The sequence below is a fragment of the Phyllobates terribilis genome, unplaced genomic scaffold, assembly GCF_046119375.1.
Source record: "Phyllobates terribilis strain yellow unplaced genomic scaffold, ASM4611937v1 Scaffold_3__8_contigs__length_932513732, whole genome shotgun sequence".
NCBI lineage: Eukaryota > Metazoa > Chordata > Amphibia > Anura > Dendrobatidae > Phyllobates > Phyllobates terribilis.
The window spans coordinates 667580977-667600352 of NW_027362763.1; positions in this window are offsets into that span (position 1 = coordinate 667580977).

A 19376-nucleotide genomic window follows, 5' to 3' on the forward strand; every position below is an offset into this window, starting at 1 on the left:
AGTTATCTACGTAGAGGCAATAACCTTGATCCAGCAGTGGGTGCACCAAATCCCACACAATTTTCCAACTCACTCCCAGTTCAGGGGAACATTCAGGGGGTTCAATCCGGGTGTCCTTCCCTCCATAAACTCTAAACCTGTGGGAGTACCCTGAGGTACTGTTGCACAGCTTGTAAAGTTTAGTTCCGTACCTGGCCCTATTACTGGGCAGGTATTGCCAGTATTTGAGCCTCTCCTTGCAATGTATTAGGGATTTGCAAGGAGAGGCTCACGCAGATGTCCCTTTGGGGAACGTAGACGTAAGCAAACTTGTTGCTGAAGTGATCAATGATCGGCCAAACTTTGAAAAGTCTGTCAAAGTTGGGGTCATCTCGGGGAAGACATTGTGCATTATCTTTGCAATGCAAACTTATTTGGACTGCCTCATATTGTTTATGGGTCATAGCCATGTGGAACACTGGAGTGTTGTATAAAACATCAAGACTCCAATATTGCCGAAGTTCTGGCTTCTTCACTAGCCCCATGTGAAGGACAAGGCCCCAAAACTTCATAATTTCTACTACTTCTACAGTGGTCCAGTTAGTAACTGATGAAGGGCGGTTTTGTGCCAAAAATTGCTTGGTGTACAAATTTGGATCAACCACCATGAGGTTTACAAAATCCTCAGAGAAAAAGACTTTGAAAAAGTTTATTTCTGTGAGGCTGGTGGTGTCAAATTTGATTCCTGATAGCGCCACAATATCAGGAATTGGGGGGGGGGTGTGAGGTCCATACGGGGTCAGTAACAGTGGGCGCTGGTTCATTTTCTGCCCTCGGGCGTCTGCGTGGAGGATCAGTATCACTTGAGGAAGAGGAGGAAAAATAAAGGAAGGTGGGATCCTCTCCCTTATGACCTGTGTCAGGGGCAAGGAAGGCGTACGACTCCTCCGCTGAATACAGCGATTGGGACGAGTTGAACATTTTTTCACGTATGCAAATTTTATGTGTGTACCAAATTTTATACTGAGCATCTGCAACTGACTATATTCAGTAAAAAAATACTGTAGTAGATGCCGATTACTACAGTATATTTTTACTGTCCCTAATCTAGTCTTATCAACTAATCTAAAAAAAAGTTAGAAAAAAGAAAAACAGCCAAAGGCTGATCACTGATGTGCGTCAGTGATCAGCGCTCGAAGGCTGTAGGACGCACGCACAGATGTAGTGCAAAAAGGGCATAAAAAAAATAGACAGGGGAAAAAAAAAGTCCTTGCCAAAAGTGAGCACAGACGTTAATCAATGATGTGTATCAGCGGCTCGGCGGCTGTAGGACGCAAACACAGAGTGGTGCAAAGGGAGGGGAGAAAAAAAGTAGACATGGACAAAAAAGAAATCCTGGAAAACAGCGAGCATGAGTACGGATCAGTGATTTGTGTCACTGATCATCAATTTGCGGCTGCTGGATACACGCACAAAGGTGGTGCAAAGAGGGGGGTAAAGAAAAAATAGAAAGCGCCAAAAAAAAGTAATGTAAAAAGCATGCACAAGTGCGGATCAGTGATTTGCATCACTGATCAGCACTCGGCGGCTGCAGGACACATGAAAAAGAGAAAAACTGCCAAAAAACTAGCGATCAAATACTGATCTGCGATCAATTACTAATCAGCACTCAGTGGGAAGAGGGAAAAGTGGAGGGAAAGAGGGATTGGGGTGGATTAGGAAAGATCAGGGACCAGGAATGGATCAGGGAAAGATCAGGAACGTCTTCTTTCTTCTTCAGCAGCACCAGCAGAAGTGATGGTACAGGATTGAAAAAAGTCTATGAAACCATAAGGCCCCGCACAGTGCGACAGAATGACACCGTAACCGCCCTGTACATATCTGCAGCTAGAATGAGAAAGTACAGGATGGACACTGTGGGGTCAGATCGCACCAATAAGAGGTGGCCTTGGTGACACCATAGTTGCTAGGCTCCATCTTAAGATTGGTGATTTTACAGCACTGATCATAGACTGCACATCAGTGTTTCAGGCAATTTCATTTTGCTACCTCACAACCTGAAATGTCACAATTTCAGTTTTATTTTTAGGGTTTGCATCAGTTCATGTAATGAACATGCCTACAACTGTGAACATTTGGTTTTCTTTTTCGTGTGAAGCAAACAACAAATCGGACAAAATAAATGAAAACTTCAGTGTGCATAACTATTCACTCAACCCCCTAAAGTCAGTACTTTGTAGAGTCTCATTTTGTGGCAATTAGAGCTGCAAATCACTCTGGATAAGTCTCTATGAGCTTTCCACATGTTGACTCTGGGACTTTTGCCCATGCACCAAGGTAAAACTGCTCCCTCTCCTTCGAGTTAGTTTCCTTTGGTAAACAGCAATCTTAAAGTCTGACCACAGATTCTCAATTGGATTAAGGTCCGGCCACTCCAAAACATTTAGGCTATGTGCCCACGATGCAGAAATGCTCAGGATTTTTTCCTGAGCGTTTCTGCATCTCCCTGGCAGAAAAAAACACATGCGGATTGTACATGCGGATTGTACATGCGTTTTTCCTGCCAGGGACATGCGGATGTGAAGCGTTCTTCACTTGCATTTCCGCATTTTGGTTGACAAGCGATTTTAGCATCACTTGGAAAGTGCTCGACAACTTGGTCACACTATATAAATCTATGCAAACAGCACGGATTTATATAGTGTGACCCGAGAGAATGTCAAAAAATAAATATATACTTACCTTCCGATGGCCAGTGCTGTCTTGCTTCGCTCGGTCCCGGCTGCCGGCAGCGGTAGAGTGAAGGACCTGCCGACGTCAGCGTTGCGTAACCCGTCACATGACTCTGACGTCAGCGCAGGTCCTTCATTCCATCTCGAAGTGCCGGGAAGCAAGGAGGAGTGCAGCGCGAGCTGCCAGAAGGTAAGTATATATTTTTTATTTTATTCTTTTTTTACAGATTTTTTAATGGTACCTGGGTGTGGATGAGACTGTCCTCTCCTCTACACCCAGGTACCATCCACACATTAGAACGCGCCAATTACGCAAGTACAGATGCAGTCTTGTGGAATTGGCGCGTTCTAATGCAAGTCAACTGCGGCGAAAACGCAGCGCTTCCGCAAAATAATTAGTAGTGCTGAGGTTTTTTTCCGCAATGATAATCCACAGGGGAAATCTCCGCAGCATGTGAACAGCACATGCGGATTATCATTGGGGAACATGGCAGGCCTTCTACTATGTGTTTTTTAAGCGTTTCTGCAGCGTTTTTGCCGCTGCAGAAATGCTTAAAAAACGCATCGTGGGCACACAGCCTTACATCTTTTCCCTTAAACCACTCGAGTGTTACTTTAGCAGTATGCTTTAGGTCATTGTCTTGTTGGAAGGTGAACCTCCGTCCCAGTCTCAAAACACTGACAGGTTTTGATCAGGCATGTCCCTGTATTTCACACCATCCATCTTCCCTTCGAATCAGACCATTTTTCCTGTCCCTGCTGCCGAAAAACATCCCCACAGCATGATGCTGCCACCACCATGTTTCACTGTGGGATGGTGTTCTTGGGGTGATGAGCTGTATTGGTTTGGCGCCAGACATAGCGTTTACCTTGGTGGCCAAAAAGTTCAATTTTGGTCTCATATGACCACAGCACCTTCCTCCATATATTTGGGGAGTCTACCACCACTTTTGGCAAACTGAAAACGAGCCTTACTATTTTTGTATGTAAGTAAAGGCTTTTTCTCTGCCCACTCTTCCATAAAGGCCAACTCTGTGGAGTGCATGGCTTATTGTGGTCGTATGGACAGATACTCCAGTAGGAGGGAAGGAACTTACCAAGCCTGCATATGAAACATCAGTAGGTACAGTCTGGCAGGTGCTTTGTCTCTCAATGGTGCGGCACAGCAATGATAGTGAAGCGGCCAAGGAGCAGAAGTGCTGCTCCTTCGTCCTCTTCACTGGACAGATACTCCAGTCTCTGGTTGGGAACTCTGCAGCTCCTTTAGGGTTACCTTTGGTCTTGGTACTGGCTCTCTGATTAATGCCCTCCTTGCTCGGGCTGAGAGTTTTGGTGAGCGCCCTCTCTTGGCAGGTTTGTTGTGGTATCATGTTCTTTCCATTTGATGATAATAGATTTGATGGTGCTATGGGGGATCATCAGAGATTGGGATATTTTTTTTATAATCCAACCTTGACTTGGAATTCTTACCAACTTGTCCCTGACTTGTTTGGAGATCTCCTTGCTCTTCATGGTGTTGTTTGCTTAATGCTGCATCATGCATAATGGTGTTTTAGACTCTGCACCTTTTCAGAAAAGGTGGGTATATACTGACAGACCATGTGACACAAAGATTACACACAGGTAGACTTCCTTTCACTAAGTGTCATAGAAGAAAATTAAAATCCATAAGACATCTCCAGGGAGGGGGCATTCAACCCCTCCCTCTCACACAGAATCTCTAGAGCAGGGGTCCTCAAACTACGGCCCGCGGGCCACATGCGGCCCGCGGAGGACTTTCATCCGGCCCGCCGGGCTATGGGCGGAGGAGAGGGGAGCGGTGCCATTGCCCGCCCTTCCCCCTGCTTTCTCAGGGCCCCGGCAGGCGGATACTTACCTCTCCCCGTGCCTCCGCAGATCCGCTGTCTTCCGTGCTCTGCGCTTCCTGTGACATCTCAGCTTAGAGGGCGCGGTGATGTCTTTATACCGCGCCCTCCCGAGTGCCATCACAGGCAGCGCAGAGCGGGCCGCCGCCACCGCTGGAGTCCAGACCAGAGTAGAGCAGCGGTAGCGGCAGCAAGTGAGAAGGGAGGTGAGTATTGGATTTTTTTTTTTTTTGTTTTAATGTATGGAGGCATAGGTCATTATATGGAGGGTGACATCCTGCAAGGGGTATAATATGGGGGGGTGACATCCTGCATGGGGCATGATATGGAGGGGTGACATCCCGCATGGGACATTATATGGGGGGAGAGGTGACATCCTGCAAGGGGTATAATATGGGGGAGTGACATCCTGCATGTGGCATTATATGGGGGGGGGGGGTGACATGCAGCATGGGGCATTATATGGGGGGGTGACATGCTGCATGGGGCATTATATGGGGGGTGACATGCTGCATGGGGCATTATATGGGGGGGTGACATGCTGCATGGGGCATTATATGGGGGGTGACATGCTGCATGGGGCATTATATGGGGGGTGACATGCTGCATGGGGCATTATATCGGGGGGGTGACATGCTGCATGGGGCATTATAAAGACAGGGGAGTGATATCCTGCATGGGGCATTATATGGGAGGGTGACATGCTGCATTATATGGGGGGGGGTGACATGCTGCATGGGGCATTATAAAGACAGGGGAGTGATATCCTGCATGGGGCATTATATGGGGGGTGACATCCTGCATGGGGCATTATATGGGGGGTGACATCCTGCATGTGGCATTATATGGGGGGGTGACATGCTGCATGGGGCATTATATGGGGGGGGTGACATGCTGCATTATATGGGGGGGTGACATGCTGCATGGGGCATTATAAAGACAGGGGAGTGATATCCTGCATGGGGCATTATGTGGAGGGCTGACATCCTGCATGGGGCATTATATGGGGGGGTGACATCCTGCATGGGGCATGATATGGGGAGTGACATCCCGCATGGGGCATTATATGGGGGGAAAGGGACATCCTGCATGGGGCATTATAAAGACAGGGGAGTGATATCTTGCATGGGGCAATATATGGTGTGAGAAAGGGACATCCTGCATGGGGCATTATATGGGGGTGGCATCCAGCATGGGGCATTATAAGGGGGGAACAGCCTGCATGGGGCATTATAAGGGGGGGAACAGCCTGCATATGGCATTATAAGGGGGGGGAACAGCCTGCCTATTGGGAACATTTACCTGCCCATTAAGGACCTATGCTGCCTATTGGGGACCTATGCTGCCTATTGGGGACCTTTGCTGCCTATTGGGGACATTTACCTGCCTATTGGGGACCTATGCTGCCTATTGGGTACATTTACCTGCCTATTGAGGACCTATGCTGCCTATTGAAATACCGGTTGATTTAACTTTACTTGTTCTTCATTTTAAATATTGTATTTGTTCCTGTATTGTTTTTTTTACTTCAAAATACGATATGTGCAGTGTGCATAGGAATTTGTTCATAGTTTTTTTTTTAAAACTATATTCCGGCCCTCCAATGGTCTGAGGGATCGTGAACTGGCCCCCTGTTTAAAAAGTTTGAGGACCCCTGCTCTAGAGGGACAAGAGCTTACACTTCATTGATATAGAACTACATTGAACAAATGGTGCAATGAGGAGTTAAAAATGCATTAAAACGCAGGAAGCTCCAGCATTAAACTTCTTTTGAAGCAGAGTGTAACGGGTCTGGGAGGCGGAACCTCTGAGCTACTATACAAGGGGGCGGTCCTTGTAAGGGAGCGGGTGGCGACCAGGGTAGACGGGCAGGCAGTCACAGCAGGTGACCGGGACAGTCTCTGAATGAACGGGCAGGAGGTCACGGCAAGTGACCGGGGCAGTCTCTGGGTGAACGGGCAGGAGGTCACGGCAAGTGACCGGGGCAGTCTCTGGGTGAACGGGCAGGAGGTCACGGCAAGTGACCGGGGCAGTCTCTGGATGAACGGGCAGGAGGTCACGGCAAGTGACCGGGGCAGTCTCTGGATGAACGGGCAGGAGGTCACGGCAAGTGACCGGGGCAGTCTCTGGATGAACGGGCAGGAGGTCACGGCAAGTGACCGGGGCAGACTCTGGATGAACGGGCAGGAGGTCACGGCAAGTGACCGGGGCAGTCTCTGGATGAACGGGCAGGAGGTCACGGCAAGTGATCGGGGCAGTCTCTGGGTAAAGGATTGGTACGACCTGTGGCGGCAGATGATAGACGTGAGCTCCCAGGTGAGCAGGCGAGAGTCTCTGGATAATCGGGTGGTCACAGCATGTGACGGCGGAGCCTCCAGGAAGTCCAACAGACAGGTAGCAGATGAGCGCTCCCAGGTGAGCGGGCAAGAGTCTCTGGAATAGCAGGTGGTCACAGCACGTGACGGTGGAGCCTCCAGGTAGGCAAGCAGGCAGGTAGCGAATGTGCGCTCCCAGGTGAGCGGGCAGGAGTCTCTGGAATAGCAGGTGGTCACAGCACGTGACGGCGGAGCCTCCAGGAAGGCTAGCAGGCAGGTAGCAGATGTGCGCTCCCAGGTGAGCGGGCAGGAGTCTCTGGAATAGCAGGTGGTCACAGCACGTGACGGCAGAGCCTCCAGGAAGGCTAGCAGGCAGGTAGCAGATGTGCGCTCCCAGGTGAGCGGCCAAGCTGGTCCATAGACAGACTGACAGGAGTAGGAAGGCAGACCGTCGGACCTCAGGCTAGCAAGCAGGTAGCAGGAATATCAGGCAGGAAACAGACAGCAAACTGGCAGGACTCTGGCAGGAATCAGGCAGGTAACTGGCAACGGGACCTGAGGGCTGAAGCAGAGTAGTGAACAGTGCAACAACATTGCTCGGGCACCTCCATTTTGGAGGAGGTGCCTTATATATGGTGAAGTCCTCCGGCCATTGGCCGGGGACTCCTTAGGACGGCGCCGCGCGGCCCCTTTAAGAGGGAGGGAGCGCGCGCGCGCCCTAAGCACAGTGGCCGGGAAGGAGCGCGCGCTGCCAGCAGAGCGGGAGGAGGACGCCGGGCTCGGAGCAGAGAGGTGAGGGGAACAGCGTCCCTGCCTAGCAGAGGGCAGGGACGCCGACGCTACAGTACCCCCCCCTTTAGGCCCCCCCTTTTTTAGGCCAGACAGAAATTTAGCAAGGATGAGAGGGGCATGGATGTTCTCCCGGGGCTCCCACGTTCTCTCTTCAGGACCAAACCCCTTCCAATCTACTAGAAAAAAGGTCTTCCCTCTTACCCTTTTGGTAGCCAGAATGTTCTCTACCTCAAATTCGTTTTCAGCGGAAACCGGAGCAGGAGGCGTGCCTGTAGACTTGGAAAAAGAGTTAAGTACCACAGGTTTGAGGAGAGATACATGGAAGGAGTTAGGGATCCGCAAGTTGGCCGGGAGTTTCAATTTATAGGCCACCGGGTTGATCTGACTGATGACTTCCAGAGGACCGATGAACCGAGGCCCTAACTTATAGGAAGGAATCTTGAGCCGGACATACTTGGACGAGAGCCAGACCTTATCCCCTGGACGGAATTGAGGAGGATCCAGACGTTTTTTGTCAGCATGTCTTTTCATACGCTCGGATGACAGAAGGAGTGCGGACCGGGTACTCTCCCATGTGGAGGAAAATTTGTTAACAAGAGATTCCGCAGCCGGATTGTCCACCGAGGTGGAGACGGGAAACGGGATCCGAGGATGCTGACCGAAGACTACAAAAAACGGGGATTTGGAGGAAGATTCGCTCTCGTGATTGTTGTACGAGAATTCGGCCCATGGCAGGAGATCCACCCAGTCAGAATGGTGGGCATTAACGAAGTGCCGGAGGTAACTGGTCAGGATCTGATTGATCCGCTCCACTTGACCATTAGACTGTGGGTGGTAAGCGGAGAAGTCCAGGGTGACGTCTAGCAATTTACAAGTGGCTCTCCAGAAACGAGAAGTGAACTGTACCCCACGATCCAACACGATGTGACGGGGCAGGCCATGAAGACGGAAGATGTGGCGGATAAAGTCTTTAGCCAGCTCGGGTGCAGACGGGAGGCCTGGCAGGGGAATGAAGTGAGCCATCTTGGAAAAGCGGTCAGCGACCACCCAAATGACCGTACAACCGGCAGAGACGGGAAGATCAGTTATGAAGTCTATCGCTATATGCTGCCAGGGGGCAGCAGGTACTGGCAGAGGAAGAAGGCGACCGGCTGGCAGGTGTCTTGGAACTTTGTTGCGGGCACAGGACACACAGGCAGAAACAAAGTTTATTACATCCTTGCGCAGGTTAGGCCACCAGTAGTGCCGGGAAATAAGCTGGAGGGTCTTCTTCTGACCGGCGTGGCCAGCTAGTTTAGACGAATGACCCCAGTGTAGGATCTTCTCCCGATCAGGTACCGATACGAACGTCTTACCGGGAGGGAGACGATTTAGACTCACGGGAGCCACCTGCATTACTCTAGCGGGATCGATGATATGTTTAGGTTCTTCCTCGAGATCAGATACCAGAAAGGATCGGGACAAGGCGTCTGCTTTGATGTTCTTGTCAGCCGGGCGAAAATGTAGAACAAAATCAAAGCGAGCAAAAAACAAGGACCACCGGGCTTGGCGCGGATTAAGTCTCTGGGCATGCTGGAGATAAGCAAAGTTCTTGTGGTCAGTGTAAATTATTACCGGATGAAGAGCCCCCTCGAGTAGGTAACGCCACTCCTCCAATGCCAGCTTGATGGCCAATAACTCTCGGTCTCCTATGGAATAATTGCGCTCAGAAGAGGAGAAGAGTTTGGAGAAGAAGCCGCAAGTTACCATCCTCCCGGAAGAAGATTTTTGAGTAAGTACAGCTCCGGCTCCAGAGGAGGAGGTGTCAACCTCCAGAAAGAACTGCTTGTTGCCGTCCGGACGATGCAGCACCGGGGCGGAAGAGAAGGCCTGTTTTAAGGAAAGAAAGGCCTCCTCTGCTTCGGGCGGCCACTCTTTGGGATTAGTACCCTTACGGGTGAGCGCGGAAATTGGGGCAGTCCGGGAAGAGAAGTGCGGTATGAAGAGGCGGTAGTAGTTGGCGAAGCCCAGGAACCGCTGAATGGCCTTCAACCCCTCCGGTCGGGGCCATTTCTCGATGGCAGACAGTTTCTCTGGATCCATTCGTAGGCCGGTCTGAGAAATAATGTAGCCCAAAAACGGAAGCGAGGTCTGCTCAAAGAGGCACTTCTCATATTTAGCGAAGAGGTGGTTCTGCCTGAGCCTGAGCAGGACCTGACGAACGTCCCTCCGGTGAGTCTGGAGATCCGGAGAGAAGACCAAGATGTCGTCCAGGTACACCACAACGCAGGAGTAGAGAAGGTCCCGGAAGATGTCATTGACCAACTCTTGAAAGACGGCAGGAGCGTTACAGAGACCAAAGGGCATTACCAGATATTCATAGTGGCCGTCCCGGGTGTTAAATGCAGTCTTCCATTCATCCCCTTGACGGATACGGACCAGGTTGTACGCCCCACGGAGGTCCAGTTTGGTGAAGACTCTAGCCCCCCTCAGGCGATCAAATAATTCTGGAATGAGCGGAAGGGGGTACTTATTCTTCACCGTGATCTGGTTAAGGCCTCTATAGTCAATACAGGGACGGAGAGAGCCGTCCTTCTTTTTTACGAAGAAGAAGCCTGCTCCCGCCGGGGAGGTAGATTTCCGGATGAATCCCCTGGCCAAATTCTCCTCAATATATTCGGACATCGACCGGGTCTCAGCAGCGGACAATGGGTAAATACGCCCACGGGGAGGAGTAGTACCGGGTAACAGGTCGATAGGACAGTCGTATGGTCTATGAGGGGGTAATGTCTCTGCCTCCTTTTTATTAAAGACATCAGCAAATGACCAATAGGGAATCGGAAGTCCAGGTAGATTAGTTGGGGTAGGAGAAGGACGGACGGGATGAACAGGAACCAAACAAGTCTTATGGCAGTCCTGTCCCCAGCGAAGGACTTCTCCGGTCTGCCAGTCAAGCACGGGTGCATGTCTCTGGAGCCAAGGTAGACCTAGTAAGAGGGCGTGAGAGAGTCCAGGCAGAACATGAAAAGAGATGCTCTCAGAATGCAGCATTCCCACCTGCAGAGTTACGGATTCGGTGAGGAGTTGGATGGGACGTGGTAAGAGGCCCCCATCCACAGCAGCGACAGATAATGGTACAGCCAGAGGTTTGGTGGGAATGCGGTATTTTTCTACCAGGGACTGTGAGATAAGATTCCCGGCCGCTCCAGAGTCAAGTTGGGCTAGTTCGAAATAACGATTCTCCCCGCAGATAATAGAGACTGACAGTAGCAGAGATGGAGAGGATTTATTCTTGTCTAGGTTGACCTCTCTGAGCGAACCTAGACACAGGCGTTTCCCGACCTCTCCGGGCAGGTACTGATCCGGTGCTCCTTACTGCCACAGTAGAAGCAGCTCCCTTCGGCACGGCGTAAGTCCTGACGGGTTTTGACCATCTTGGTCTGGTCAACCTGCATAGGCTCAGGAGAGTGTACCTGGGGAGAGACGGATTTCTGAAAAGTAGGAGCTAGACGTGGAAACCTCCTCTCACGGGTGACCTCTTTGGCACGCTCCTGGAACCGTAGGTCAATCCGGGTGGCAAGAGTTATTAGGTCATCGAGAGTGGTAGGAATGTCCCGACCGGCAAGTTCATCTTTAATACGGCCGGACAGACCCTCCCAGAAGACGGATACCAGAGCGTCGTTATCCCAGGCCAGCTCCGAGGCAAGGGTACGGAACCGTATGGCATATTGGCCCACGGTGAGACTTCCCTGACGGAGGCGTAGCAAAGATGATGCGGATGAGGTCTTCCGTCCGGGTTCGTCGAAGACTTTCCGGAAAGCCATGAGAAAGGCAGGCAAGTCGGACACCAGGGGGTCTCCTCTCTCCAATAGAGGATTTAGCCAGGCCAGGGCCTCCCCGGTGAGATGGGACATGATGAATGCAATTTTGGCCCGGTCGGAGTTAAACTGGTGGGACAGGAGTTCAAAGTGCAGGGTGCACTGATTTATGAAGCCCCGAGCCTGGGCGGAGTCGCCTCCGAAGCGAGGAGGTGCAGAAAGCCGGGGTAGGATACCATGGTATTGGTGGGCAGCGGAGCTGCCGGGTTGCGAGTCATGGCACTGGCGGTGGTTGCTGGTGGAGCAGTCAGAGTGTCCAGACGAGAATTGACATTCCGCAGGTGACCCAGGATGGACTCCTGTTGGGACCTCTGACGGGACAGTTCATGACAGAGGTCCGAGAGCGAGGGAGCTTGGGTGCCACCGGGTTCCATGGCCCGAGCAAACTGTAACGGGTCTGGGAGGCGGAACCTCTGAGCTACTATACAAGGGGGCGGTCCTTGTAAGGGAGCGGGTGGCGACCAGGGTAGACGGGCAGGCAGTCACAGCAGGTGACTGGGACAGTCTCTGAATGAACGGACAGGAGGTCACGGCAAGTGACCGGGGCAGTCTCTGGGTGAACGGGCAGGAGGTCACGGCAAGTGACCGGGGCAGTCTCTGGATGAACGGGCAGGAGGTCACGGCAAGTGACCGGGGCAGTCTCTGGATGAACGGGCAGGAGGTCACGGCAAGTGACCGGGGCAGTCTCTGGATGAACGGGCAGGAGGTCACGGCAAGTGACCGGGGCAGTCTCTGGATGAACGGGCAGGAGGTCACGGCAAGTGACCGGGGCAGTCTCTGGATGAACGGGCAGGAGGTCACGGCAAGTGACCGGGGCAGTCTCTGGATGAACGGGCAGAAGGTCACGGCAAGTGACCGGGGCAGACTCTGGATGAACGGGCAGGAGGTCACGGCAAGTGACCGGGGCAGTCTCTGGATGAACGGGCAGGAGGTCACGGCAAGTGATCGGGGCAGTCTCTGGGTAAAGGATTGGTACGACCTGTGGCGGCAGATGATAGACGTGAGCTCCCAGGTGAGCAGGCGAGAGTCTCTGGATAATCGGGTGGTCACAGCATGTGACGGCGGAGCCTCCAGGAAGTCCAACAGACAGGTAGCAGATGAGCGCTCCCAGGTGAGCGGGCAAGAGTCTCTGGAATAGCAGGTGGTCACAGCACGTGATGGCGGAGCCTCTAGGTAGGCAAGCAGGCAGGTAGCGGATGTGCGCTCCCAGGTGAGCGGGCAGGAGTCTCTGGAATAGCAGGTGGTCACAGCACGTGACGGCGGAGCCTCCAGGAAGGCTAGCAGGCAGGTAGCAGATGTGCGCTCCCAGGTGAGCGGGCAGGAGTCTCTGGAATAGCAGGTGGTCACAGCACGTGACGGCAGAGCCTCCAGGAAGGCTAGCAGGCAGGTAGCAGATGTGCGCTCCCAGGTGAGCGGCCAAGCTGGTCCATAGACAGACTGACAGGAGTAGGAAGGCAGACCGTCGGACCTCAGGCTAGCAAGCAGGTAGCAGGAATATCAGGCAGGAAACAGACAGCAAACTGGCAGGACTCTGGCAGGAATCAGGCAGGTAACTGGCAACGGGACCTGAGGGCTGAAGCAGAGTAGTGAACAGTGCAACAACATTGCTCGGGCACCTCCATTTTGGAGGAGGTGCCTTATATATGGTGAAGTCCTCCGGCCATTGGCCGGGGACTCCTTAGGATGGCGCGCGCGGCCCCTTTAAGAGGGAGGGAGCGCGCGCGCGCCCTAAGCACAGTGGCCGGGAAGGAGCGCGCGCTGCCAGCAGAGCGGGAGGAGGACGCTGGGCTCGGAGCAGAGAGGTGAGGGGAACAGCGTCCCTGCCTAGCAGAGGGCAGGGACGCCGACGCTACACAGAGGACCCCTCCTATGCTTATCCAGGTGGATAAAGCAGCATATCTATTGTGGAGAAGATTCAGGAAGACTGGGGTTTGTAGATTCAAGAGGCTGAGAAGTGGGAAACCTAACACCTTCAGAGATAACACTTGTTCTCTTCAGAGGAAACTGGACATCTGCAACTAGACACTTCAGTGACCGTGGTCAAGATAGGAATATTGGGGTTTGTATAGATCCGATATTGATGGGATACACATTTTAAACTTCAGGACTATAGGGGAAAAACATGGATTTTTTTTATAACTGTGAGACATGCCTATCAGCCAAAAATTAATAGTGACCAGATAGCTGACAACTGCCATGCCATATTTCCTATCTATGAAAAGGTAAAATCATGATGAAAAATATGATGTCAATATCGAACGCCTGTGATCGATATCTTGAATGCAGCCAATCTCACAATTTTCTGAAACTAAACCCATGACAAGCCGTGTTATGAGTCATCAAGGGGAGGTGTGTGGATGTAACTTAGGTGCACTGCTGATAAAAAGACAAGACAAATTACAATCTATGTTCAATACAGGGAGATACACACCAGTGTAGGCATGATCCACATTACACGTTTCACCAGACGTTTCTCAAAGCAAACTCATCTCCTGCGCTAACCTCTGAACCATTTCCATGACCCAGATTTAGTAAAGTTTCTTTTGTTATCCCTTATTTTATGTAATTGTATATACTGTGTTGTTTTGTCCCCTTTGTAAAATATTTTGTATATTTTTTTTATAAACACTGCCTATCTTTCTGGATTAAATATAAAATGTAACAGTTCTGTTCCTTTTGTTCTGTAAACTACACTCCTGAAAACCAAACGTTACTTGTACGGGTGTCCATTCGGCCTGTATAAATGATTGTTGGTGGCAGCTAGTAGTGTTTCTTGGGTTATTGTGGCATTGGTAGTGACGGTACTGAGGTATATACATATGCCATGGATTGGAATCGGAGGTGTATATACCATACACTTAGGCTAAGTGCCCACGTTGCGGAACTGAAGCATATTTTTTTACGCTTCTCCCTGGCGGGAAAATCGCATGCGGATTTTACATGCGGTTTTCCCGCCAGGTAGAAGCGTTTGTGAGGCGTCTTTGCAGCGTCTTTGCATGCATTTCCGCATGCGGGTTATCAAGCACTTCTTCAAGTGATTTAAGCATCACTTGGAAAAGTGCTTGACAACTTGTTCACACTATATAAATCCATGCAACTGGCATGGACCAAGTAATAGTTAAAAAAAAAAGAATCAGAATGGTAAAAAATAAAAAAATAAACTTTATACTCACCTTCTGATGCATTCTCGGCCCCGTCCGGAGTCTTGAGCGGCTCACGCTGTTGTGTGCAGGACCTGCGGTGAAGTCAATGAGTCATGTGATGGGTCACATGACTCAATGACGTGGCAGGTCCTTCACACAACAGCGCGACGGAGGGAAAACATCAGAAGATAAGTATAAACTTTATTTTATTCTTTTTTTTACAGGTTCTTTGGTACCCAGGTCTGGATGAGAGTCTCCTCTCATCCAGACTTGGGTACCATCCGCACATTGATTCCGCTGCGCTTCCGCAAAATTAATGAACATGCTGCGGATTTTTGACCGCAGCATATACGCTGCGGAAAAATCCGCAGCATGGGCATTGACATTGCGGAATGCCATTGGGGACCATGGGGTGCAGATATACATGCGTTTTACAAGCGTTTACGCTGCGGAAATTCCGCAGCATATACGCTTGTAATACGCAACGTAGGCACGCAGCCTTACTCTAACTGTGAGGTCCCCGAAAATAGGTCTAGTAGTAAAACCAGCCGTGGCCTCCTCTGCTTATTTTCACTCAAAAGTGTAATTGTCCTGAAGATAGGGGGCAGCAGAGGGCAGATCGTGGCAAAAAAAAAGTAGCAGCAAGGTGGTTCAGCATGACCCCCCTCCTGGCTGGTATCTTTGACACTAAGCATGTGACTTATGAAAGTAATTGCTTGCACCAGAATTTTTAGGGGCTTCATAGCAAAAGGGGTGAATACATATGCACATGCCTATTTTTAATTTGATTCTATAAATTTAATTTATACCTATATTTATCTCACTTCACCAACTTATACTATTTAGTACTAATGCATCACACAAAAATATTTAACCAAAAGTTGTAATGTAACAAAATAGATAAAAATCTAAGGGGGTGAATGCTTTCCCAAGCCACAGTACCTTCGTCTTCTGACATTCCAAAACTGATTCAGAATGGAGTTGATTTTTGCACTTTTAGACGAAAACTTCCAACTTATTCTCTTTAGACCTGGATTTCTAAATATCTCACATTTCAAAGGCCTTTAGTTTCAAAATGCTGATTCAGAAGTTTAGTCATCTCTGCAATTTCCGTTTCCTTTTCATGGACCATAATCACACTGTCCACATATAAGAGAATAAAAATCCACTTTCCATCTGTACATTTTGTGTATAAACACGGATCTTCTTGATCGCTTTTAAATTCTTCTTCTTCCAATAAGACTTTGTTCATTTTGGTGTTTCACGCTTTTGCTGATTGCTTAACCCCTTAATAACATCTGACGTACTAATACGCGTCTGTGCCCTGGGACTTAAGAGCCAGACCCGTATTAGTACGTCATGGCGATCGCGCGCGCACACAGGCTGTGCGGGCGCGATCGCCGCCGGGTGTCAGCTGATTGTCACAGCTGACACCCGGTACTATGTGCAGGGAGCGGTCCTGCACCGCTCCCAGCACATTAACCCCCGCGATGCTGCGATCGAAGTCGATCGAAATCGATCGCGGCATTGCGGGTGCAAGGGGAGGTGATCGGCGATACTCACCTCCTCTTCCGGCTTCCAGCGCAGACTGCAGCGGCTTCCCGGGTGTTGCCATGACGACCCGATGTCGTCATGACAACATCCGGGTCACCAGAGAGCAGGAAGATTGCTTGGAAATGCGCAGTGCATCTCCAAGCAATCTTAACACTGTGCACTTCTGACAGCCTGCATGGCATAGGGATGGTGCTCCATTCCTATGCCATGCAGGCGATCAGAAAAAAAAAAGTGAAAGTCCCAGAGTGGGACAAAGTAATAAGGTGTACAAACTGTCTGAAAGTGGAAAAAAAAAAATGTGCAAAAATATTATAAAAAAATAAAAAAAATAAAAATATAATGTACCCATCAATAAATATTATTATAAAAAAAATAAAAAAAAAACAATAAAAGTACACATATTTGGTATCGCCGCGTCCGGAACAGCCTGACCTATAAAACTGTCCCACTAGTTAACCCCTTCAGTGAACACGGTAAAAAAAAAAAAAAAAAAAACGCAGCAAAAAACAATGCTTTATCACCATACCGCCAAACAAAAAGTGGAATAACACGCGATCAAAAAGACGCATATAAATAAAAATGATACCGCTGAAAACGTCATCTCGTCCCACAAAAAACAAGCCGCCATACAGCTCCATCAGCCGAAAAATAAAAAAGTTTCAGCTCTCAGAATAAAGCGATGCTAAAAAATATTTTTTTCTATAAAATAGCTTTTATTGTGTATAAGCGCCAAAACATAGAAAAATTATACAAATGTGGTACCGCTGTAAACGTACTGACCCGAAGAATAAAGCTACCTCATCAATTTTACCACACGCGGAACAGAATAATAAAAAAAAAAAAAAAAAAACAATTCCTGAATTGTTGGTTTTTGTTTATTCTGCCTCCCAAAAATCGGAATAGAAAGCGATCAAAAAATGTCACGTGCCTGAAAATGGCACCAATAACAACGTCAAGTCATCCCGCAAAAAACGAGCCATCACATGACTGTCTGCCAAAATCTGGAAAAATTATAGCTCTCAAAATATGGCGATGCAAAAACTAGATTTTACAAAAAATGCGTCTTTTAGTGTGTGACAGCTGTCAGTCATAAAAACCCCATATGATTCTGGCATTGCTGTAATCACACCGACCCGAAGAATAAAGTCGTCTAATCACTTATACCGCACAAGGAACGGCGTCAAAAATAAACTCTTGGGTTAGGATTGGGCTAGGGTTAGGGCTGGGTTTGGGTCTAGGGTTGTGCTGGGGCTAGGGTTGTGCTGGGGCTAGGGTTGTGCTGGGGCTAGGGTTGTGCTGGGGCTAGGGTTGTGCTAGGGCTAGGGTTGTGCTAGGGCTAGGGCTGGGGTTGGGATTTTTTTCAAAAGTAAGAAAAAAAGATGACGATATGGTGACTAGTGTTGAGAGCAAGTGCTCGCTACTTGAGTTTGCATCGGGTGCTCTGGTATGCATTGAGTATCGTGGGTATTTGAGTGACATGCTCGAGTCTCTGCCCCATATGCTTCGCAGCCAAAAAACTTTACGGGGATTGCCTGCCATGCACGAGCGATCCCCGCATGTTTTTTTTTGGGTGCCTAATAACCGTGAAACATGCGGAGCAGGGACTCGAGCATGTCACTCAAGCACACGCTGTACATGGTGCATACCTGAGTACCCGATGCAAACTCAAGTAGCGAGCACTTGCGCTCAAGAATAATGACAACTTATTCAATATGATGACCTAATGTAAACAAATTCTGTGCCGTACCTCTGGGTTCAAAATGTTCACTATACACCTTAATAAAATCCTTGAGGGGTATAGTTCCCAAAATGGGGACACTTGTGGGGGAGCTCCACTGTTTAGGCACATCACGGGCTCTCCAAACGCGACATGGTGTCCGCTAACAAATTGAATGGAAAATCGGCTCAAATTGTTAGCGGACGCCATGTTGCGTTTGGAGAGCCCCTGTGTGCCCAAACATTGGTGCTCCCCCACAAGTGACCCCATTTTGGAAACTAGACCCCCAAGGCACCTATCTAGATGCATAGTAAGCACTTGGAACCCCCAGGTGCTTCACAAATTGATTCGTAAAAATGAAAAAGTGAAAAAAAAAACACTTTTTCATTTTTATGAATCAATTTGTGAAGCACCTAGGGGTTCCAAGTGCTCACTATGCATCTAGATAGGTGCCTTGGGGGGTCTAGTTTCCAAAATGGGGTCACTTGTGGGGGAGCTCCAAAGTTTGGGCACAGAGGGGCTCTCCAAACGCAATGTGGTGTCCGCTAACAATTTGAGCCGATTTTCCATTCAATTTGTTAGCGGATACCATGTTGCATTTAGAGAGTCCCTGTGTGCCCAAACATTGGAGCTCCCCCACAAGTGACCCCATTTTGGAAACTAGACCCCCCAAGGCACCTATCTAGATGCATAGTGAGCACTTGGAACCCCTAGGTGCTTCACAAATTGATTCATAAAAATGAAAAAGTGGTTTTTTTTTCACTTTTTCATTTTTACGAATCAATTTGTGAAGCACCTGGGGGTTCGAAGTGCTCACTATGCATCTAGAAAGGTGCCTTGGGGGGTCTAGTTTCCAAAATGGGGTCACTTGTGGGGGAGCTCCAAAGTTTGGGCACACAGGGGCTCTCCAAACAGAACATGGTGTCCGCTAATTATTCAAGCAAATTTTACAATCAAAATGTCAAATGGCGCTCCTTCCCTTCCGAGCCCTGCCGTGCGCCCAGTGTTTCTTCCCCAAATATTGGGTATCTGCGTGCCCAGGGGAAATTGCACAACAAATTTTGGGGTCCATTTTTTCTTGTTACCCCTGTGAAAATAAAAAAAAATTGGGTCTAAAGTAACATTTTTGTGAAAAAAGTTAAATGTTCATTTTTTTCTTCCACATTCAAAAAATTCCTGTGAAGCACCTGAAGGGTTAATAAAGTTCTTGAATGTGGTTTTGAGCACCTTGAGGGGTGCAGTTTTTAGAATGGTGTCACTTTTGGGTATTTTCTGTCATAAAGACCTCTCAAAGTGACTTCAAATGTGATGTGGTCCCTAAAAAAATGGTTTTATAAATTTTGTTGGAAAAATGAGAAATCGCTGGTCAACTTTTAACCCTTATAGCTCCTTAACAAAAAAAAATTTTGGTTCCAAAATTGT